General features: G+C 37.8%; 1 protein-coding gene and 1 long non-coding RNA gene across 6 annotated transcripts in view; one reads left to right on the top strand and one right to left on the bottom strand.

The window, feature by feature from the left end:
* LOC122096131 overlaps positions 1-10341 on the bottom strand; it is a 45048-nt gene extending 34707 nt beyond the window's left edge. The window contains exons 1-3 of one of the 2 annotated variants that reach the window (XR_006145246.1): positions 10193-10341; positions 8311-8403; positions 6737-6928 (exon numbers count right to left, since the gene is read on the bottom strand). This is a non-coding gene — a long non-coding RNA (uncharacterized LOC122096131). Of the gene's footprint in view, positions 1-6736; positions 6929-8310; positions 8404-10192 lie in introns of those variants that run through there. The other variant, XR_006145247.1, reaches the window with a different exon arrangement.
* The window catches only part of Stac (SH3 and cysteine rich domain), a 133681-nt gene that overhangs the window by 5703 nt on the left and 103513 nt on the right, over positions 1-24465 (top strand). The gene's annotated exons all lie outside the window — the stretch shown is intronic.

Below are 24465 nucleotides of genomic sequence, written 5' to 3'. Positions count from 1 at the left end.
ACTATTTAGCAATCACCTGCTTTCTGCCCAGCATTTCCCACGCATGAATATGAAGCTGTTACTGAAAAAGAGGTTAGCTTCTACTCAGGAGAGAGGGGAAATGAAAGGATTGAATTGAATTCAAATCATATGGGGCATCTAGGCTATAATCCTACATCAAAATCTTGGCAAGCAGACAGACATCAGGTTATTTAAAGTTTCCTTGGTGAATTCTGTGCAGCTAAGGTTGAGGAACACTGGTATAGATTTAAATATTGTAGAATGTCCAAAAAGCAAGATTTAATGTCTCTTACCTTCTTTCCATGCCAACCAAGATACTAGAAAGAATCATTTCCTACTTACACTTCAGTCCAGAGGAGTGTGGGGTTGGCAAAGGGGGCCTGCTTTTCTCTCTTGTTGAAAGTATGGCTCAGAAACATCTACCTCTACAAGGTTGACTATATTCTTATTTAAATTATTTCCATGCTTATAAAAGTAAAATACACTTTGGGTAACTGGGAAGCCCAGAAAATATAAAGAAAGAAAATCCCATTCATCATACATCCTCTCAGAGATCAAGATTGTAAAAAGTTTTGCTGTATTATAGATACATTTTCTTTCCTATGAAGAAAACTGTAATGGCATATTCCCAATGTGTACTTCCACGTAATCTTCTACATACACCCACATTCTTAACTAAGCAATAATATGAATGTTTAAAACAGTAGAATGTTGCATTCCATTGTTCTACCAAATCAATTTCACCAGTCTCTTCTGGTTTCAGATGGAACATCTTTCCCTAGCTTTCTCCCATTGGAAGCTGAAAAGACATTGCAAGAGAGGGGATACAAGAGAGTGGTGGGTGGATGAAAAAGACAACTAGGAGCAAATATAGGCATAATGTTCAATGGGATAAAGGAAGTGGGAAATGTGAAATGAGTCTGGAGGAAGGAAAGGATGGGCTGGGGAGAATGATGGACAGAATGACTCTGAACAGGAAGCACTGGATACTTAGATGGACACATTCAATTTTAAAATGTTTATATACTCTGTGAAGTTCAGAATATACAATAATTATATGTTGGCTTTTGGGGGGGAAGGGCTTGTTTCTTTTTTTTTTGTACCAGTCTTAGAACTTGAACTCAGTGCCTGGGCAATGTCCCTAAGTTTTTTTTGCTCAACCTAATGCTCTACCACTTGAGCCACAGCTCCATTTCTGGGTTTTGGTGGGGGGGAGGGGTAGTTCATTGGAGATAAGAGTCTTACAGACTTTTCTGTCCAGGCTTGCTTCAAACTGCTATCCTCAGATCTCAACTTCCTGAGCAACTAAAAATATCAATATGTACATCCTGATGTGTAAGAATTTATATATTTCTAATTGATCCCATGGGAGACACTAAAGCTGGGTTAAACATTTCTGGGTTATTTTACTTTATTCACTTTATCTCAGTGACCTCAAGAAACGTTCTATTAGCCTCTGTCTTTCTTAACAAACGTTCGTTGAAATGTAAGATCATAATTCCAAATGCTTACCATATTAAGATCACAGCTTCTTGAAGTCTGAAACACAATAAATTTTTGATCTGTTTGCATAAATCACAAAGTAGAATATCATCAGTGCCTCAGATTCTCCCTCATGCACTTAGTCTATTCTACAGAAGGCAATGTTCTTCTAACAGCATAAATGACATTTGCTTGTTTGTGAACTTTTGACAAATGGAATCATACATTATGTACCATTCTAATACCTGGATTTTTTCGTTCAACATGCTGTCATGAGATTCATCTGTGACATGGCACACAAACATTGTTTTTATTTTCATTGCTGTGTAGCATTCCACTGTAGGAACAGAGCATAGTTGAATTACTTTTTATATCTGCCTGTTTTGAGTCATGCTGCTATGAGCACTTTTGTGTATATATTTTGTGTCATATAGGAAATATTCTGTCAGGGAGATAACTAGGAGCAGCATTAATACTCAGAGTAAGTACCTTCAACTTTTCAAAGTGTTCATACCAATCCATAGCCCCATCGCTAATAGATAACTGTTCAGCTTCTCCATGGGTTACCAATGCTTGGGACTGTCTATCTTGCTCATTTTAACTCACTCATGGGTGATTAATGGTATTACAATATGATGTTAAGTTGAATTTTCCTAATTAAGTATATCAGCTGTTGATATATTTAATGGTTCAAACCTGTCCTTTGTGTTTCTATTGGGTTATCTGGTTTTCCAGGCATTCTTCATTTCTTACAATACAGTTCATTAATTTCCTCCTTTTATGGCTCTGCTTTTCAATGTCGAGCAGAGAACAGCAGTGTGCACCTCAAAGTCATGAAGGTACACACCACAGGAATGTACCTTTTACAGGTAGAAATGCAGTCCGTTTGTAATTGCTTTATTGATACGATGTGAAGTAAGGGTCAAAAATCTCTTTTTTTAATTTAAGTTTTGTATTCTCCTTAAGTAGTTGTACAAAGAGGTTTCAGTTTGGAATACCAGTTTGTGAGTACAGTGCATCATTCCCCCCATCTCTCCCCACCTCACCCATCCCCTCGAACTACCTCACTCCATTTTCACCTATGTACATTGTCTATTATGTTTACATTCATCTACCCTTTCTCTCTCCATTTGTCTTCAATATTCTTTTTTGACTGAACCATTGTTTTTGCCATCACCACTTTGACTATAGCTATGTGAAGGTTTCTGTCTTGCCCCATAGGTATTTTTGTTTATCTTTGTTCTGGTGTGGCACAGTCTAAGGCAGGGCTTTATTTAAAAGCTAGAGTAAGTCCTGCAAGCTTTAGTCTTCTTTGACTAAACTGATTTTTCAATTCCTCTGGCTCTTTACACTTCTGTGCATTTTAGAATCTCCTAATCAATTTCCCCAAAACCACCTGCTAAGATTTTGATTGGGATTATATTACATCCATTGGGAGACAATGGATGTGTTTATTATACCAGGTCTCCAGGTAATAGATCTCATTCTAGAGTATCTGCTTTTATCAAGTCCTCTGAAAATAATTGTTATTTTTTTTTAGTTCAGGGGTGCCTAAGACAACTCTTTGTTTCATCGATGTAAATCTCATATTTATGTGAAAGCATGTCTGTGATTATGAATACAAAGGTAAATTATTTTGTTTACTAATTTTGCCACTTTAGGTCTAACCTGAGTTGTGAGCATTTTGCTTCTGGTCCAGTCACTCTTTTTCAGATTATTTTCTATGTAGTAATCATCAAAACATAATCAGCAGGCCTGTTGTACTGTGGCAAAGTATGTATAACATAAGCTCCCCATTGAAACATTTGAAAAGTCTGGTGCATAGTAGTAACCATCACTGCTATCTATCTCTACAACTCTTTATCCCCTGTGGACTCTATTCATTCGACATGAATTCTCTAGTCCCTGTTCCTTCAGACCCTGACAACCACACATCTACTTTCCTTCTCTATAAGTATGACTACATTCTACAAAAGAATCTGATAGTTTTTTTCCTTTTATTTTACCCAATGTCTGCAAAGTTTAGCCATGTTGTGCCATATATGAAATTTCCTCCTTTCTAAGAGCTGAACAGTATTTCATCACACATGTATAAATTTATATTATATATATCATATATCATTTTTTTAACCCATCCATGCATCAGTAAACACTTCTGCGCTGGGTGGGCACAGTCATACCTGACTATAATCCCAGCTACTCGGGAGGCTAAGATTTCAAGTCTGAGACCAGCATAGGTAAAGTTAGCAAGATCTTATCACAAAACCCAAAGGACTGTGAGTTTTATGTGAGAGAGTGCTTATAAGAGGTCCTGGTGTCAATCCAGTACTGGAGAAAAAAATAGACACTTGTGTTTTGGAGCTACCTTTTTGGCTGTTACGAATATTACTACTGTGTAAATAGTATACAAGCATGTGTTCTAATCCTTTCCTTTATTTCTTTTGAAGAATTATTGGGTCATATGGTAATTTCATGCTTAATTTTTTGAGGAATTGCTTCCAATTTCTCCACATCTTCACCAACACCTATTATTTTCTGGGTTGGTTTGGTTTTGGGGTTTTGGTTTTTGCTTTTATTATGAGTTTAAGTGCTATCACATTGTAGGTTAAGCTTCAGTTTCCCTAATGTTTAATTCTAATAACATCCATCTATGTGTGTATTGATATTATAAAAATCTTTATTTATATTTATATGTATTACAAACATTTATCCAGATTGAATACTTTCCAGTTTTGTTTATTGCATTTCAATATATTATGTATTGTAACACATTATGACATATTACATGTTACAATCTATTACATTTCAACATTTCCTTTTTCATGGAATGTCCCAACCATAGTTGAGTACACATTCTTCCTTTCATTTATATTTAGGAAATGTTCTCCACTCTGAGAGCAGAAAAATACTCATACATATGTTTCTCTAGGGCCTTCCGATATACATTTTATTTTTATCATCTTAATATATCTAGAATTTGTGTCATTATGAGATATGAAAGAAATCTATTTTTTCCAAATGATTAATCAGTATTTTAAAAATCATTTCTTGAACAATTTATTCTTTCTTCCTTGATTTGAAATGCTACATTTATTATGTAATAGATGGTAATATGTGCTGGCTTCTCATTTAGAGTCATCTGTTATATTCTAATGACTTGTAAATTTATTTTTGCACTTAGATCTCCCCTGTACAGTACTTTTTACATGGCTACTGTGTTTAAACTATTGTAGCTTTATAATACAGTCTGATAATTCATAACACCAACACACTGTTCAGTGTTTTATTATCTATCTATACTTGTTTTGTTTTCCTCTCAGGTTATAATAATACCTTGGTTAAAACATTCTTTGTGCAAGAGAACATTCAAAATCCCTTCTTCTGACTTTTCAAAATATGTAAAACATAATCTCTAACTCTAGTCACCCTACTAAGCAATAGTTCACCAGAACTTCTTAGTTCTATACAATTACAATTTTGTACATTGAAGAAATGAGAATAAACATTTGAGAAAGAAGATATGTTTATCTTGATTTAGACTTTATACAATATATACATGTATCAAAATATTACATGCTGTTGCAGAAATATGTGCAATTTTATATACATTTGTATCAGATAAAAGTTAAAATTTCCAAAAGAAAAAAATGAATAATATGTTGAAAGTAATTGCATGCAACTTCTAAGATTATTTAATGAAATCTTAGCAATAATGAGACTTCTTATCCAGACATATCATATATTGACTTAGTTTTCAAATATTTTTTAATATCTCTCCTTGATGCTTGGGAATTTTTAAGTATATGTATCATTTTTATCTATTTATATATGCTATATTTTTACATATTTATATTTTTAATTTTATTTTTATTTAATTACATTCATTCACTAAGGAAGGTTTCTTTTATCTGTCTTTTCATTTCTCATGGATTACCAGTTCATAGCCTTGTGCATTTGGTAATATATATCCATTTCTTACTGGTATTTTAAAAGTCTTTATACTTATATGTATTACAGAATATATACATATATATTCTGCTTAATTCTCCATTAGTCACTTTCTTAGTATCTGAATCTGTTGGGGTCCTAAACCAAAATACTGAGAACTGTGTGTTTAGTTCACAAACAATAGCAACGCATTTCTCTTAGATCTGGAGCCTAGGGAGTTGTGATGCCTGGTGGGCCTGCCTTTCCTCTTGATGCCTTCTATAGCTGCTCCTCTCCTGGAGCCAGGGGCAAGCCAGCTCTGTGGGGCCTCTTTTATATGGACACACACCCATTCACAAGGATTCCTTGCTCATGATCTCCTCATCTCCAAAGGCTTTACCTCTTATTACCATCTCATTGGTGTTGGATTTCAGCAAATGAACTATTGGAGGGGAACGAGCATTGGGAACATAGCCCTGGGTATTTCATACTCCAAATTACTAGTATGAATCATTTCTTTTATACTTTCTAACTAGTGACAGTTGGCATATAGGAAACTCACGGTTACCACCCATCTCTCTGGAAACCACTAAAACCACACAGAGATATAGCTCATGATGCTCTGAAAGTTCAACATCAAGACAAATCTGCTTCCAGCAATACCCTGTTGTAAAATCCCCCTTCTGCACAAATTCCAAGCTTCCCACTTACATCCACAATTAAAAGTGAGACTAACTTTTCTGTATTAAAGATAAGTAAGATGCCTGGCCTACTAAAAATATGCCAGGACTGGACATGAAGTAGTTCCAAATGACTCTTTGGCAAGTATTGGAGTAGTCATGTGGTTGGAGTTTGGCCTTTGGCCTCTTTATCTGATGGATAGTATTAATAGATATCCTAATATTAAACTCTTTTGACATTCCTGGAACAAGTCCAACTTGGCCATGAGGATTTTTTTAAATTAACTCCTGAGCTTTCGTTGCCAAGATTTATTATTTTTGCATCCATATACATATAGGAGACTACAATATATCTGTCATTTTTGTGTTCTTGGTAAGACTAATTTAAAGACAATGTCAAGTTTTTGAAGGAAAAAAAACTGATTGAGAACATGCCTATGGGTAAGTTGTTTTAATTTCCCTCCGTGGGACAATTTGTAGAAGCCAGAATGAATCTCTTCTTTGAGTGTGTTGGGGGTAAATGTTGCCAATAATATATAAACCTAGCACCTGTCTTAAAATAAAAATGGAAAACATTTTTTCTGTTTTTTTATTCTGTTCTATGTCATTCCAAATTGGCTTGATTCAATTTTGTTAGTTTTTGTTTTGCCAGAAAATTGTCCATCTCATGTAATTCTTCATAACAGCTCTGAATGTTTGTATCAGGAGAGCTATAAGACCTTCCTCCAATCTCAATCTCATCCCATCTGGTCTCAAGAAGACAACTTTGGGGCTTTCATCCCAGAAACACTCCCTTTTGTAGCTCTATTTCTCTATAAATTGATCCTTCAGATCTGGATCTGGAATTAGAAGCATTAAACATCAGTACTCAGATCTCTACTTTACCAAGAGAAAGAACCTTCTGTCCCTTCCTCCTAAAACCCTTTGTCTTTTGTATTTTGTATTCCCTCCTATTGCTCCTATGTATGAATGTGTACTGAACTCTGGGCTCATGCTCTTGTTCGTTTCTTTCTCTCAATACTGGTTTACCACCATAAGTCCTGCCCTAATCTTTAGTGTGTCAAATGCCCTGGTTTAGACCATAAACATTTCTCCTCCTATAATCTCCTTCCTCTTCTACCTTCTATGCTTATCTCCAACTCCAAGAGTATTTGCAGGACTTTGTCCACATCAGAATGGATCCTGTCCTTTCCAGAATCTCACTTGCAAGCTTGCCGCCCCATGCCTGCCATTGGTTATCTTTCCAGGTCATTCCCTTTAGCACTGCTATTCCACTCAAGCATGAATTTTATTATACCAGTAAGTTCTCTCTTCTCTGATCTTCACTTGTTTAAAAACAAAACAACAATAACAACAACAACAACAACAAAACTCCTCAGAGCCAAACACTGGTGGCTCATACCTGTAATCCTAGTTACTCCGGAGGCTGAATTCTGAAGATCAAGGTACAAAGCCTGTGCAGGCAGGAAAGCCTCTGACACTTGTACAGAGATGGGGCAGATAAATGAAGAAGAGAGGAAGGGAAGAATGAGGTTAAGAATTCAATGTATAGTCTACAAAATTAAGAAGAGTGAGGAAAAGGTGGGTAGGAAAGGGATGGTTGAAAGGAGTGATGATCATAAACTGATTTGTTAAATGGCAACTTCTTTGTATAACTACTTAACGATAATTTTTAAAAACATGTCGTGGGAAAAAAGAAAATTGGAGAGATCAGACAAAAGGTCTTAGAAGTAGACAGAAAGGCTTAGGTTTGTAAGACAAGGATACAAGTTGCCATTCATGTAATAGTGAAGTCAAAGATGAGTTGGCATGAAGACCATTTGAAGCCAGAGAGGTGAGCAATCTCATCTTAAATGACTACAGAGAGGAAATAGGAAGCCAGAGAAAAGAGCAGATGAGAGAAAATTCAGACAGGTACAGAGTCTAGTTCCTACTTGGAGCCAACTCCTCAGAATCAGAAAGGAAAAAAGTTAGAGTTCAATCAGGAGGATCTTTACCTGGCTGCTCATCTATTTAAAGTGAGCAAGCACTGTAATTTAAGAAAGAATCCAAGATCAGAGCTAAAAATCTCAGTGGAGTGGACAAGAAGTATCAAGAATCACAGCTCTTAATCTCACAGTTTGTAGAATCTCACAGCTTCTCTTCTGTGTTGCTTTCCCTGTAAAGGACCCTTTGCCATCAAGACTGATCGTGAGCCCCAGTAATCTATATTCAAGTCTACCTGTGAGTCAAGAAGGCAAAGTAGGCCAGCTCCAGCCAATGAGGAAACAGTTGGACTTTTGGCTTCTATGATACAGGTCATCTCTTTACAAAACTGAAAAACAACAAAAGGTCAAGTAAAAAGATCTTGGACGAGAGTAATTTTCTCTAGTTAGAGAGTTTTTCTGGAAAATATAGCTACATATATGTGTATATATGCACACAATACAAGAAACTTCTCTGATCATCATTTTGATAAAAGTCTTCCTTTCCTAACAAATCTTATTCTAAAAGCACAACTCCCCACCTTGGAGATCAATGACTTTTATGAGATTGCATGGTTGATTTCTTTTACTTCATTTATTTTCCAGCATATATTCAACCAAAATTTCATCAAGCAAAGCATATATGACTTAGATATGCATGCGAAAATCTTAATTATGTATTGAATTTAGCCTTTGCTAGCTTGCTTTTGTATTAGAAAGTCAATCGTTAGACTAGATAGAATTGCTTGTTCCTCAGACGCTGGACCTGATGGGTTATCAGAGAAGTAAGTTGAGTCTTTGTCTTTTGGTGTTTTCTTGTGTTTTGTTTTTATATTTAGTACTTAGTCTAGTAGATCTTCCAGTATTTCATAAGTATTTTCTGATTGTTGGCTGAATTTCCCATAAGTCATTTGATGTTTCTTAAACCTTGTTTAAAAAGCAAACCTATTAAGCTGAATTCACTGGCACCTGTTCATTTAATAAATGTTGCTGGATAATTATTTTGTGGGTCTGTCAGTTCACTGGTAACCATCTTCAATGACCTTGACTTGGTAATGGACAAGAAATTCCCAAGATCAAGTTTCATTATTGTCAGTTTCTATGGAGTGGATTTTTTTTTTTTTAGCCGCTATCCAACTTCTATCTCTTCTGTTCAGGAATATGTCCTACACATGAAAGTGATTAGAATAATGTTCTATGAATAAGTTACAGGAAGCAAAAAAGGGAAAAATCCAGCTTACAAAATTAAAATATGCTACCTATGATTCTACTCATCAATACAAGAAAGGATCTGATGTAAAACTCTTATTGGACTACAACTCAAGCCACTGAAATTTCTCAAATGTGCCTATTTTTAGTCACTGCGAATGCTTTTTCTGGATCAACCAAGTGCCTGTAATTTCATGGATTTTATGAACTTGTCCAAGGAAGATATATATCCTCTTTCCTTTGTTATTTGTTGATTTCTTCTTATGGTTAAAGTTATTTTGGCAAGGCTTCTTACATAAGCTGTCTGCTTCTAATGACTTCTCCATCTACCAAACTGAAAAAAAAATCCATAATTGATTTTTTTCTAAATCAATCATTTTTTTCTAAATCACTTATGTTGGCAATTGTGTTAAACTTGTATATCAGGAGCCTGGAGCAAAATGCCAAGCCATCTAGTTTCATGATCCTTCCTGTTTCTTAATTGGACTTTTACTTATAAATCTGTCCAGAGCCTGATGGACAACTTCTCAAAGACCCTGGATCTTGCCCAGGCATCTGTTTTACAGACATTAGATAGCAGCTACAAGACAGAAGGAAACTCATGAAAGCGTCAGGTTTGACCATGACCCCACTGGTCAGACTGAAATGCCCCCTGCTAGTACATGAGCATTGTAATAAGACTATATTTTAATGTCATCTACAAAGATATGGTCTTTTTTTAAGTGAAAGCAAAAGAAAGAAGGGAAATATGGAGAACAAATAGAAGGAAGGAGGAAGGGAGACAGAGGGAAGAAAGGGAGAGAGGAAGATGAAGGGAGGGTGAAGTGAAGGAAGGACATTTCATCTAGGACTGGCCTGAGGATGCCTTCTTCCAGCATATGAGCTGCAGTAGCTGCAAAAAGTATGATTTTTGTTGTTGTTATCTCTTACCTTATCTTAAACCAGAGCATGTAGTGCATGGAGGGTGTCCTCTCTGGAGAAACAGATGAGGAAGAAAGCAGGTTAGACAAGAATGTGGTCTCACCCAAAGTTTCACCTCAGCCTGATCATATCCCAGGACTCTGGAGCACAAAGCACACACAACGCTGTTTCTGTCTTAAGCAATGTGATTTTTAAACTTTGTAATGGTCAGGTCTGACCTCAGATGGAAAGTCCCATTAGTTGAGGGTAGCTCTGAAAGAGCAGAGATCTGTGAGCCAAAGCAGCTGAGGAATAGGAACAAGGCCTTGGGAGCATATTACTTACCCGTCCTGCTCTCCCAACATATTCACTTTCTGTTTTTCATGCTCCAAGATTTGGAATTTTGTAAATAGTTTTGCTAAAAGATAAAATCAGATCAGTAACTAGGCCTGGTGGCACACACCTCATCCCAGCTCAAGAGGCTGAGATAGAAGGATTTCAAGATCCAGACCTGGGCTACAAAATGAGGCCCTTTTTCAAGAAACAGAAATAAAATAAGTAAGCTTAGTACAGGCTGATAGACCCCTCCTTGACAGAAAGTGTATATCTACTCTGCAAATGAGGTAGTCACACAACTAATTGTTTATCCACAGGTTATTTGGAGGACAAGCTGTTCTGCAGACATTCCCTCCACCTTAGGTAAGAGGTCTGGCTATAGCTTCTGGCACTGCACAGGTAGCCAGAATTACTGTGGGCCATCCACAGCATGAGCCAGCCATTTGCCATATATTTCTAGTGTATTTCTTATGTTCAGCACACACACACACACACACACACACACACACACACACACACACACACCATGAACAAAGCCTGAACGTTGCTTTCTTTCCAAAACCTTGCAGAAGGGTACCTTAGGGACCATGACAGAAAATAGCAAGTGTGTCAGGTTGGAGCTCCAGTTAGAAACACCACAGGGAATCCAAGGGAGCCCCCACCAGCTGTTGCTTTAGGAACTTGAGTCGCAGTCATGCTGTGAATGCTCAAGTCATGACTGGCCAGAGCTCCTCAGGTTGCTGTCCTCAGGAACCTGATTCTTCTTTGCCTACTGGAAAGACAGTAACATAGATTCTTGAATTGGATCACAGCATGCATGATGACCAGCTGCATCCTTTGTAGGGCCTAATGCATAGGAAATACCTCCTTGGTCACGTGGTTTGTTTTTTAAGTTTACATGACAGTCACAACAATGAGCATTAAACCAAGCTCAAGGTCCATTAAATACAAGGCCTGTGCATCAGCCCAATCCCCATAGGATAGCTTACCAGAGGAAAAAAGGGGCCGGGGAGGTGGGAATGGGAGGAAAAGGATGGCCATTTCATTTGGGCATGCTGGACAAAGTGATGGAGGTACATCATTTTCTTTAGTACTCTTTGCACAGAAGAGGCTGAGGCTCGGGACATTAAAGCAGGAGGGACATTGCCTTGCTGCATTCACCTGGCTGATGCATATTCACATTGAGATTCACTTCTGAACCTCAGACCCTGTTTGTTAACATTTTCACATCCACATTACTGAAGCAATAAAGGCTTGTAGAGGCACATTCATAGCTGTTTTCAAAATATTTTCACTGCAAGGCCAAAGAGTGAGTAAACGTTTGGTAACAAGTGCTTTTTTGGGGGGTTGTGTGTGTGGCCATGTGTCTGTGTGTCTGTGTGTCTGTGTGCTTAGTTTGTGTTTGTTTGTGCTCATCCTAGCCAGGGCTTGAACTCAGGACTTGGGTACAGCCCCTGAGTTTTTTGTTCAGTGTCTGTGACTGGGATGATGATGATGATAAGAAATGCAAATGTAAGATGAAGAAGGAAAGTGAAAGAACAGAGGGGAAAGGGAACAGTGAGTACTAAGAGAGAAAAAAGAGACAACAGGGAGAAGGGAAGAAAGGAAGCATGTCCTGGCCAGTTTTACAGGCCATTTTACAAAGCTTGTTTTATTTAACTTCACAACAACCTTCTCAAACAAGTTCTGTTTTTACGACCACTTTGTAGATGCAGAACAAGAAGCTTAAGTTCCATAAACTGCTGACGGCTGAAGGCCCAGGGTTTATACCAAGAACCTATAATGTTAACGTAGGAAGACACTCAAAATATACTCTGGGGCAAGCCAGAGGAGCAGATTCCACGATGATCCCAGACTTTGTAAATCATAACTGCAAGAAAATAACAAAAATTAGTCAGCTCTACTCAAGAATAATAAGGAGAGTGAATGAAAGCATCTAAATCCTTTATTTATTGGTATTTATAGAGGTCTTCTATCTGCTTATGTGGGTTTCTTTTTTTCTTTCCTTTTCTTTTTTTTTCCTTTTGGTGCCATTCCTTGGGTTTGAACTCAGGGCAAGAACAGTCACTAAGCCTTTGTGTGTGTGTGTGTGGGGAGGGGGGGGTTGTGGGGCCTGAACTCAGCCTGGGTACTGTCCCTCAGCTCTTTAGCTCAAGGCTAGCGCTCTACCACTTGAGCCACAGCTCCACTCCTGACTTTTTCTGCTTATGTGGTGCTGAGGAATAGAACCCAGGGCCTCATGCATGCAAGGCAAGCTGTCCACCACTGAGCCACCTTCCCAGCCCTCACTAAGCCTTTTTATTAAGCACTGGCACTCTACCCCTTGAGCCACAGTTCCACTTCCAACTTTTTGGTGGTTAATTGGAGATAATCTCATGAAATTTCCTACCTGGGCTGGCTTCAAACTCAGATCTCAGCCTCCTGAGTAGCAAAGATTGCAAGCAATGAGTCACCAGCCTGCCTACACATTTCTACCCATATTTCCCAAAGTTAAGCCTGTGTCAGTCTCTCAACTCAAATGATTCCATTTAGAGCCTTCCCACAGAAGACTCCCACCCCAGCTATGTTGAAAGCAAAGCTAGTGGTTCATTGTTAGGTATGAACAGACAACTAAAGCCTGAATGCAAAGGGCACCTTGCATACACCAAACAACCAACCTAGAGAAAAGAGAAGTAATACATGGAGTATTCATAACTAACTGCAAACTTTTAGAGAGATTCAAGAATTGGGACCATACCAAAAAACTGGCTTCAATTTCTTTTTAAGGAAATCAACAACCAATCTGTGAATTTTTAGAAAAAAAAACTTCTATCTAACTTTTCATGTATTGATTAATAAACAATTTTTAAGTAGTCAGTTCAAGGTCTGAAAAAATGGACAAATTTGAAGACTGAATCCCTGAAATGAAAGGTAAAGTAGAGATCACCTAACAAATATGATATAGGATGAAGAATATATAAAAGGATTCCATTGTGTATATATATGCCACATTTTCTTGATCCATTCATCTACTGGATGGTTTATATACACAATGGAATTCTATGCTTCCATCAGAATGACATCACCCCATTCATAAGGAAGTGGAAAGAGTTGGGAAAAAAATCATATTAAGTGAAGTAAGCCAGAGAAAGGTCAGTGGTTTCTCTCATTAGTAATCATTAGTATATGTCTAGGACATCTAGTCCTAGCAGAAGTTCACAATAACTCAATAGCTATGTACATATGACCATATAAAATGATGCTAATTGAAATGAACTCCAAGATTTGTTGTTGTTGTTGTACTGTGTGAAGTTATTTCTTTTTTCTCTCATTTTTTCCTTTTTTCTTTTCCTTTGTTTTATCCCCTGATGTTACTTTTTTTTTTATTTTCATACCCTGTGTGTGTGTGTGTGTGTGTGTGTGTGTGTGTGTATATGTTTATCTGATTTGAGGAAGGGAAGGAGAATAACAAAATGGTGAGACAAAGGACAAAGGGTGAACAAACAGTGATATTCACAGACACCATGTTGGAAGTGAACTTTACAATTTGGCGGGGGTTGGGGGAGAGAGAAAGTGGGAGGAAAACGAGAGCTGGGGTGGCAATGTTTGACAGCAATGTTCTCATTGCCTTACTTATGTAACTGTAACCCCTCTGTAAAACCTTCACAATAAAATTATATATATATAAGGGAAGGTTCTGGACATATTAAAATAGCTATAGTCAACTAGTCATCTCCACTGAAGCAAAATGCCTAAAACAGAGATGAGCAGATAAGGAAAGAGAAATAATAAAATTAAGAAAACAAAATTCAAACAGGAAAAATACAAGCAAAAGAAAATTGGATTTATGTGTTCTGTTATAAAAGGGCTCAATACGTACCAAGCAATTTAAGGACAACTATAGAATGAACAATGAATTTGAAAGTAACCCTAGCAGAGCACAGTAACATTTGTAACGGAAAGGATAGGGAATTTTTCTCAAAGGTCACCAGAAATTAAGAAATAAATGACCTTCTCATTATGAGAATCAGAGAGGCAGCAGACAGAGACAAAGTCAAGGGCATCAGCATTTAACATTTCGAATAGAAAGTGTGCTCAGTCTGGAGCTCAATATCGAATCACTTGGATGGTTCTGAGGAAGAAAGTACATTGGTACAAATTAAGCCCTGGGAAAAGCATTTCAAAGATGTTGTATTAGAAATATGTCTCCTTGGTCTCAGAACCAAGGAGAATAAGAGCAAAAACAGCTCAGAATATATAAGAAAATGTAATTCCCTACTTCAATAAAAAAAAGTCTACAGTGATTCCAGGAATTCAGTTCGAATTTGTGATGATGAAAATATTCCCAATAAACTAGGATTTATTCACTTACAGGAAGAATACACCAGAAATGTAGCCATTAATCACAAGTCTTGGAAAGTGAAAAATAAGATAAAAGGCATTCTTGCCCACGTTGCCCAACGTTGTTCTAGAAATCTCACCACAGGAAGAGATAAGCATGCACCTGTATTGTAGACAGACATTTTTATCAGCTTCTGTGGAAGTCTTTTAAAATAATCAATTGTAACTTTTATGACTAATAAGACAATTCCATATGCTCTGATTGCAAATTACATTAAGTTTCTTTGCACCAACAACAGTAACTCTGACACCCCTAAGACTATCTCTAACAAGAAATACGTAGGTCTAACAAGAAGAAACGGGCAAACATTACATTAGAAAGAATATGAAAAAAGTAGAGAGACATGGAAATTTTTAGAAAAGTAGACTTACATGACATAGTTGCCAATCCACCATAAATAAAGTTTTAATGAAATTCAACCACACTTATTCGCTTACTTACTGTTAATCTAAGGCTGCTATCACATGACAATGCAGAATAGAATATGAGTGACCTCAGAGCTTAAAATCATTTCTATTTGAATTCTTACAGAAACAAAATTGCCAACTCCTGCTGTGTGGTCATGTGCATCAGATCAACATAGAATTGTAGATGAATGGTCAAAAACATAATGTCCAGATAAATGAGTCACACGGACTTGAGCTTGAATCTTGGCTATTCCAGTAAAGTTATGATCTTTGAAACATTAACTGCTCCAAGCTCAGGTCCCTCCCCAATAAAATGGGCCTCATACTACTTCCTTTTCAAGGCTGTGGTAAGATTTACATGGGGGCACATTAGCCAAGACAAGCACAGTACTCTAATGCACACGGTGTGTTCATTCAAACATTTGTATGATATTTTAAGGAGAACAAGAGCTGAACTGCATTCCACTTAACTCTCTGAATGAAGCAGATGATAGCAAACAAACCAAACATCTACATCCCTGCCAGAAGTTCAAGGCCTGCTGCATAAATGTGGCAGACATGCTGATGGTTCTCAGAGGTGTCATGTTCTGTATTGCTGGCTTGGATTCTAATTAATTAGAGCAAGCCAGATACCATAAATGAGGAGTGCTGTGACTTGGAGGTGACAGCTCATCTGTCATAGCTCTTCCAAATTCCATTTCATTAGCAGGTGTAGTCTTGCTACAGGCCAGCTCCAGAACACCAGAGCCACAATTCCAGATCCAGATTTACAGTCTCTGTGAATTTGGTGGAGCCTTTATCTTCTTGATATGAAATCCCTCACTAAAGTCCCTGTGCTTAGTATAGGTAACACCCTAGTGTAGGTAAAACACAGATCTATTTATTTTTGGTTTCTGTGGGTCAGGCGTATGGGTAAAGGTTAGGTGGCTCCTCTGCTTAGCATCCCTAGGAAACTGAACCTGTGATGTCAGCCAAGGGTGCAATCTTACATGAAGCTTTAGGAACTCTTCCCAACTCACTGGTTGCAGAAAGAACTCGTTTCCTTGCAGCTGTATGGCTGAAGTTTCCATTTTCATGCTAGTCAAGTCCAGGGAAGCTCTCAGAATCTAGAGGCCACTTCAGGTCCTTACTATGTCCCCCTGCCTCCTGACCCTGCTCCTGGCACATAAAGTTGTCAGTCTGTAAGACCGACAGCATAGTTGCACTCTAGTCTTCTTGGATTGAATCCTGTACAACTAACAATCCCAGCGACTTACTCTTAAGATGGGGTGTGAATAGGGTATGAGCGTCTATCATACGATGTAATCTAGTCAGTGGAGTATGAGCCTATCATGATGTCAGTGGAGTATGAGCCTATCTATCATATGAGTTAGCCTCGTCAATGCATATGAGCCTATCAATCAAATGCACAACTCCTGCCTTTGGGACAGTGTGTACCCCTTCTCCCAAGTCTTCTCTTAGTCTTCCTCCATCTTTTCTCCTCCTTTTACCATTAGTCTAGTCGTGATCATTCTCCACCAGGGGTCTCTGTGTGCTTAAAAACCCTATTGTCTGTCCTATAACCATTTATTTCACTTTCGATTTTTGAAATTAATTGATAATATTACTCTGGTAGCCAACCCTTCTCTGTGTAGCAAATTGTCAATCCAAGCATCAAAGAGGAAAATCCTGATTGGTCTAAAAATCAAATAGAATGACTTCATTCTCTTGCCACTAAGTGACCCAGAAAGGTTGTTATTTACAATTCTGGCCATTGAGAACTAAGGAATTCTAATGGTGAGCAGATATGGAGGAATGTTCCATCACTCTTCTGCTGTTGAATATTTGTTTGTAGGCAGACATTTTTTTGGACCATGAGTTAAACCAGCTTTAAGTCAGGGAAAAATGATTAAAAGAACCAAATCCTTAGTGATATTAGTCTGTTTTACTGAATTCACCTTTCCTAGAGTCATCTTCTTAGGACTGAGTTCTTCATGGCACCATGGTGTCATTGTTCAAGCCAGGCTGAAAATGGATTTCCTAATCCTTGCCATTTTAGTCACATAAATGATTGTATGTACATATTAATCTTCAATTGTGGCACCCATCATGGTACACAATGAAACATAGACAAAACACTGTGATTCCATTGTTTTACCTACTATGTAGGAGATGTTAATAATGATGATCATGATGGGGAGGCCAGTCATGGGGCCTGAACTCTGGGCCTGGGCGCTGTCCCTCAGCTCTTCAGCTCAAGGCTAGCGCTCTACCACTTGAGCCACAGTGCCACTTCCGGCTTTTTTCTTTTTGCTTATGTGGTGCTGAGGAATCGAACCCAGGGCCTCAGGCATGCAAGGCAAGCGCTCTACCACTGAGCCACCTTCCCAGCCCAAAGATGATCATGATGATGTCAATAGTAATAATGATGACAACAATAGACAAGAACTGCTTCTGGCCATAGAATAACGTCAGCGTCACCAGTAAGAAATTGGCTAAGTCCATCACCCCTCATTTTACTGAACAGCTTCTAGATGAATAAAAGCATAGGACTGATAGATGCCTGTAGCCTTTTAGGTTGTTTATTTTGAAAAAAAGTATGCCAGTGACCAACTTTAAGGAGCTATTAAAGATTTTTATATTAAGACTTTGTATGTATCTAGAAAGCCTTTGTACTTCCTAAGCTGGCACTCTACCACTTGAGCTACTTCCAGCTCAGTTTGCTTATAGTTATTTTTCAAATAGGATCTCATATTACGCCTTGGCTAGACTGGTGCCCAATCTTACATTTCCCACATGGCTGATATGACCAGAGCATATTCCTGCACCTAGTTTGTTTTATTGATTGAGATCTGGATCTCAAAGACTTTTTACCTGGGCCAGCCTCAAACCACAATCCTCTTGATCACTGCCTGCAAAGGAGCTTGAACTATCTCTCTCTCCTGGCTAGTATGAAGAGCATGATTAAGCAAACCTTTCTAATCCAAATCAGAGAAGCAGAATATTCCAAATAAGCATGCAAATTAAGCTTTAAGGAGGCAAATAAAGCTCATGCTTAATCTCCATGATAGTTGCACCAACCCTGTCAAGGTTCCCAATATAAAATGAGATCTCAGTGCTGTTGTTTTGTTTTTGCCTTAAACATGCAACCCGGAAATATAGATGATGTAAACTGATATCCTGGAACAAAAAAGCCAATTGTGCCCATCAAAGCTTAGTTTGTAGTTGTAAGAACAAGACATCTGGTTCAATATAGTGATTATGACTTGAAAGTTGCCATGTATCTACCAAACCCATCCATGTGCATCTCAGGGAAAAAGAAATAGAGAAAGCAAGTCATGCTTTAAGTGACTAAGGCAAAATACTTCAGGTAAATGGATACATAAAACCAAACAGAATAGACATTTAACTGGTAGAGTCTGTAGAACCTGGACATGGTACATTTCTCTTTTATACAAATCAATACACGTACCAGATAAAACTAGGGCATTGTACAAACCTCAAGAGGAGTCATATTGCTTGCGATAGATTAGCAGTAAGTCTCCAAAAGAATTTACTTTTTCCTTCACTCTAGAAGGTGTATGGAAATGAGAATCAGAGCTAAGGATCATCCCCAGTGGTCTATTTTTAGAGAAAATGATTCGCTAAGGATATTTGTCACTCATTCGAGGGGAAAGCAGGCTGTGAGCCATGGCAGGCCTTGGGTAACAGCCAACTCTTCAAAGAAAGAGAAAATAATCTCTCCATTCTTAAAAATGCACTTTTGAAAAAGCAATGTTATCACATACAAAGGCAGAAGAGACAGGTAGGGAGGGAATGAGAGATTTTCAGTATATATACATGTGCATTTATGATGAATGCCGATGTGCTAGTTGGTTTGCTTGTAAGCTTATCAATCAGTGCATGACTGTGCAGATGTGATCAGTGGGTTATGTGTGTCTCTATTGCACAATTTTGTGAATATAAAATAATCAGTTAATACTTATGGGATTGATGCCATGTCCCAGACTGTACGGAGAGGTTTATGAGGATTATCTCTTTGAAGTATCTCAATGGCCTACATTTTCCATTCACATATTGGTTAATAGAGCTATTAGGAATCAAAACCAGGATTCAGATCCAGGCAGCTGTAACCACCTACAAGAATTGACTCTCCAGGGCCCTATGTCATTTACCACATTGCACAATAACCATGTTTGTGTGTCTGTTTATATCCTTTTGATTTGTCTTGGAGAAAATTTTTTTATTAAATAAGTTTTTTATTGTGAAAATACTGTACAGAGGGGTTGCAGTTACATGAGCAAGGTAATGAGTACATTTTTTTATCCAGCATTGTTGCCTCCTCCTTTGTTTTTCCCCTACCATCCCGTCCCTCATCTTGGAGAAAATCTTAAAGCACATCAGTTCTTTTGATTTTCTACATTAAGTCAGTACTTCACTCAGGCTGATAATTAACCAAACAAACACAGATATGTGTTTTGTAACACATTGACGTATTCAGCAACAAACTGAGATTGAAAAATTAAAATCTTAGGGAGCAGTAATTCCTGATTGATCTTTGTCTTCATCTAAAAATATGTCTTTTAATCCCTACAGTTCACTCTGATGCCTTGTCCTATGGCCTCAGGCTCAGGGAAACAATTAAGTGTGATGTTTAAGACTGTGTACCAAGTGCATTTGAACTCTCCTTACTCCACATCTTCACATGGATGCCAACTAGTCTCTTCGAAGTCAACCATAAAAATATAATTGCATATTACCTGTCCCTGATGTGCGTGAGATGGCTCTTCACACTGCCATCTCAGTAAATGGCCTTTCTTCCAATGACAACAGAACAAGTCAGAAACCATGGACTCACCCTTCACTACTCACTGTTTTCTTACACTGTGGGCTATAACTTCAACAGATGTTAAGAACACATCATTTCTTACCATTTTCACACCATAACCCTGGCTTGAACATTATCTTTTCTATAGATGTAATTGTCCTTTCTCCACACACGTCAGTATGATCTTCTTAACAGCAAGTTCACTCAAAATCAAGCAGTGACTTTCCATCACACTGAGGTCTCTGAGGTCCAGACTCTGCATATCATCTTCATCCTCATCCTTTGCCCCTTTCCCATCCTATCAGTGAACCCTAATCATCAATATGTTTAAGTTCATTGACACCTCTCAAACACACAGAACACATGCTACCCTTGGGAGAAAAGGGAAGGTGCTGGTGCAAGGTATTCCCAAGTGGCTCTTCAAAGACCACCCAGAAGCTGGGTGCCTTGTCTCATACCTAAAATCCTAGCTACTCAGGAGCTGAGATCTGAGGACTTCAGTTCAATGCCAGCCCAGGCAGAAAAGTCTGTGAGACTCTTATCTCCAATTAGCTACCAAAAGCTAAAAATGGAGTTGGAGGCTAGGTGATAGATTGATAGCCTTGAAAAGAAAAATAAAGCTCAGGGACAGCACCTAGACCCAGCACACCACACACACACACACAATACAGACTTGGATTCCTAACATCATGAGCAGTAAGACTACAGTAGCTCAGCCCAAAAGAGAGTGCCCCTCCAGAAAGAGATCTTCAAGAGACAGTGACAAGTGGTCCCCAAACATCCACTAGGCCAAAGAATGTAGGCCCTGATACAGCACACACATCCTGTCAGGAAGAGACCTTGGTAGATGCATTTTGGAGTCTTGAGAGACCAGGACCAGAGTCCCAATTTCACCACTCATAGTTGCATGTGTCTATGGGTTGTTATGTAGCCTCTCCAAGTCCTAGTCTTTCTCATATTTCAAAATTTTTCATTAATTACTTTCTTATAATACTAATTTAAGTTTATCCAAAAATGAGAGTGTGTCATATGTAAATGACAATTTGGGATATAGGGTATCCAAAAATCCTAACTTACAATAATTGAAGAAAGTATGGATTTATTTTCTCACACAGAAAGACATGTGAGGGTAAAGAATAAATGGCTGGTTAAACTCAGCTACTTATTGAAGTTTCAAGCTCTTACTTTGCTCTGTTGCTTTAGGCTAGTCGTCTTCTCCTCTTCCTCTTCTTCCTCCTCCTCTTTCTTCTTCCTTCTTTATTTTAGACAGGGTCAGGCTATGGAGGCCAGGCTGAATTCAGATTTATGATCTTCTTGCTTCCACCTCCTGAGGGCTGAGATTACAGGTATGAGACACCACACCCCACTGCAGATTTTTCCCTCTGGCTTATGCTTTATCTTGGGAAAGGGATACTCTAGCTGTAGGCATTATGCCAAGACAAGAAGGGAAGAGAGAAAGGGAGAACTAACCAAGTCTTCTCTATCAGGAAAGCAAAAATCTCTGGAGAAATCGGCATTAGGTATACATTTCATTGGCCAGAGTTGTGTCGTACTGGCTATTCCTTGCTGTAGGGAAAGCTGAACAGGCTGCTCAAAGCAAAATTAAGGTTTTACAAAGAAAATAGAAATAATAAGGAATGATATAGAATATGAAAATTGTAAGTTTTAATAAACATTAGCCACTGTCAGCACTAGCATGATTACTGATAAATTCCTACAAAAAATTTATAATTCCACTTGTTGGTTGGTAAGAGTGCCTTTTCTTGTGTACTTTAACTCATATTTCTTGCAATTAATTTTTTAAGTGTTTATCAATTTCATGGGCAAAAATAACACTCAAATTTTAAAACAACTTACAGCTTATTAATTATCAGTACAGTTAAACATTTTTATATGTTTCTAAGCTGATATATACAGCCTAATAGATTTATAAAAATTTCTCTGCCATTTGTATGGTACATAGGTTTTTAAATATATTTTGTAAATTTTTATTGTAAAGGTGATATGCAGAAGGGTTACAGCTATATAACTTAAGTAATTAGTACATTTCCTTTGGACAGCATCATGCCTCATTTTGTCCCAGCTTTTTCCTCCAGATCCCCCTCTCCTACAAGTTGTAAAGTTCGTTTCCAACATAATGTCTAGTGAATATCACTGCTGATTTAGTTCACACTTTGTCCCATCATTTTTGTGCTTCCCCTTCCCCTCTCCAAATCAAACAGAAGACAAAATGTACGGAAGTCAAAATAGCAACAAAAGGAAAAAAACAGGGGGGAAAAAGAACCACAAAAAGTAAAATAAAAAAAACCTTGTTTCCATTTCTTAAGATTTCATATCAATAAGCATTATTTTATACAATCATATATAGATAGTTATTAAGCCTTTGTGATCCTCTCCTAAGAATATTTTCCTTTAGTCTCACTGTGTGGATATTTAAATTCCTATTTAATCCATCATGTCCAAGTATAATTTTTTCTTTTGCTACCCATTGTTTACTTATAGATTTATAGGCACATTCTAATTATTACAAATGAAGTAAACTATGCAACCTATGTTTCTTTGGGTCTGGCTTACGTCTCAATATAAAAGAACTATAAATTTAAAAATATTTGACCAACCAAATCTCTGACCAGATATCTTTGTGCATTGTGCTAATATGTATATTACAATGTTATTTGTAATAGGAAACCTACTGAGAGGAGAAGGCTGTGTAATGAAGAAACCCAATAAATATTCAGTGGCTCAAAAAATAGAGATTTTTATTCCTTGTTCACATGTGTTTCAAGGTAAACTATTTTGGTTAGTAAGACAGCTCTACTCCTTTACAATTGTCAGAACAACCATTTCCTTCCAAGATGTCGCTCTACTGTTCCCTAGACATTGTCATACTCTCCACTGCTATCTAGGACCTCCACCACATCCACATTGATAATTAGGTAATAAGGAGTGTCACACACATGCAGAAATTTTGATGCCTAAACTCAGCAATGCTACATTGCATTTCATTCTATTTCATCAGTGAAAATACTGCCCCAATTCTGTATGTACCTGCCAGAATCCTTGAACATTATAATCATATGCCCAAGGAAGAGAATAGAAATGGATTTGGGTGAGCTACTACAAGTCTCTGCCTCAAGAAAATATTGGAAACATTAAAAATATGCAAGTAGTAATTATTCTGATAGCTCCACTCAATCTAGAAAGGACTTAATGGACATTAAATCCTGGCCTTAGGCAAACACTGGAAAATAAAGTATGCAAAAATAGATATTAAAATTAGAGGACAATAATATAGTGAGAAACAGAAAAGTTTGTGGTCATATCATCACAGTAATACTCATTCATTACAAAGGGAGACATAGCATCTCAATGTGGAACAACCTGGCAAATATCACCTTAGCCTGGTGACAAAAGTCAGTCATTAGGAAGAGGACACTGTAAGGTCAGGTGCCTAATATAATGTACTGTGGATTCCTGATTGGTGACAAATAAGGAGAAGACATTAGATAAGCCCCAATAAATGGAAATTCCACAAAATTACCAGCCAGTATTCTTCAAAAGTTCAAGGTTCTAAGACATGGAAAAAATGGAGTACCTGTTACAAAGAGATAACTAGAAGACAGAGCAACTAGATGCAATAGAATACCCAGGACTGGATCCTGCAATGTTGAAGGACAATAATGGCACATCTTCTCACAAATTCCAATAATGCTGTAGGTGAGTTGATGGGTTTACGTCAGTGTTCATTTGCTGGTTGCAGTCAGAATCAATGGTTATGTAAATGTTAATTAGGAAAGCTGGGTGAAAGGCAGACGACCACTCTACTTGATCTCTTGCCAGTTTTCCGTAAGTTATTTTAAAACAAAACAATAAGAAAAAATAATAAACAAATTGGCCAGGCAGTGGTGGCTCATGTATGTAACCCTAGCTACTCCAGGGACTGAGATCTGAGGATCATGATTTCAAACTAGCCCATGCAGGAAATTCTGTGAAACCCTTATCTCCAGTTAACCAATAAAGATCCAGAAGTGGAGCTTCTCAAGTGGTAGAGTACCAGCCTTGATCAAGAAAACTAAAGGACAGTGTCTACCTAATCCCTGAGTTCAAGCCCCAATATGGACATTTTTTAAAAAAGGAAAGGAAGAAAAGACAAGGAAGGAAGGGAGGGAGGCAGGAAGGGAAGGAAGAAAAGAAATGGGTTGGGGCTGGGAAAGTGGCTCAGTGGTAGAGTACTTGTCTCACATGCATGAAGCTCTGGGTTCAATTCCTCAGCACCACATAAGCAGAAAAAACGGAAGTGGCGCTGTGACTCAAGTGGTAGAGTGCTAGCCTTGAGCTGAAGAGCCAGGCCCAGATTTCATGCCCCATAGCT

This window comes from Dipodomys spectabilis, unplaced genomic scaffold (assembly GCF_019054845.1).
Source record: "Dipodomys spectabilis isolate Male_0828 unplaced genomic scaffold, ASM1905484v1 ptg000365l, whole genome shotgun sequence".
Taxonomy (NCBI): Eukaryota; Metazoa; Chordata; class Mammalia; order Rodentia; family Heteromyidae; genus Dipodomys; species Dipodomys spectabilis.
Note: the sequence above shows the minus strand (reverse complement) of the source record. Positions and strands in the feature narration are given on the sequence as shown.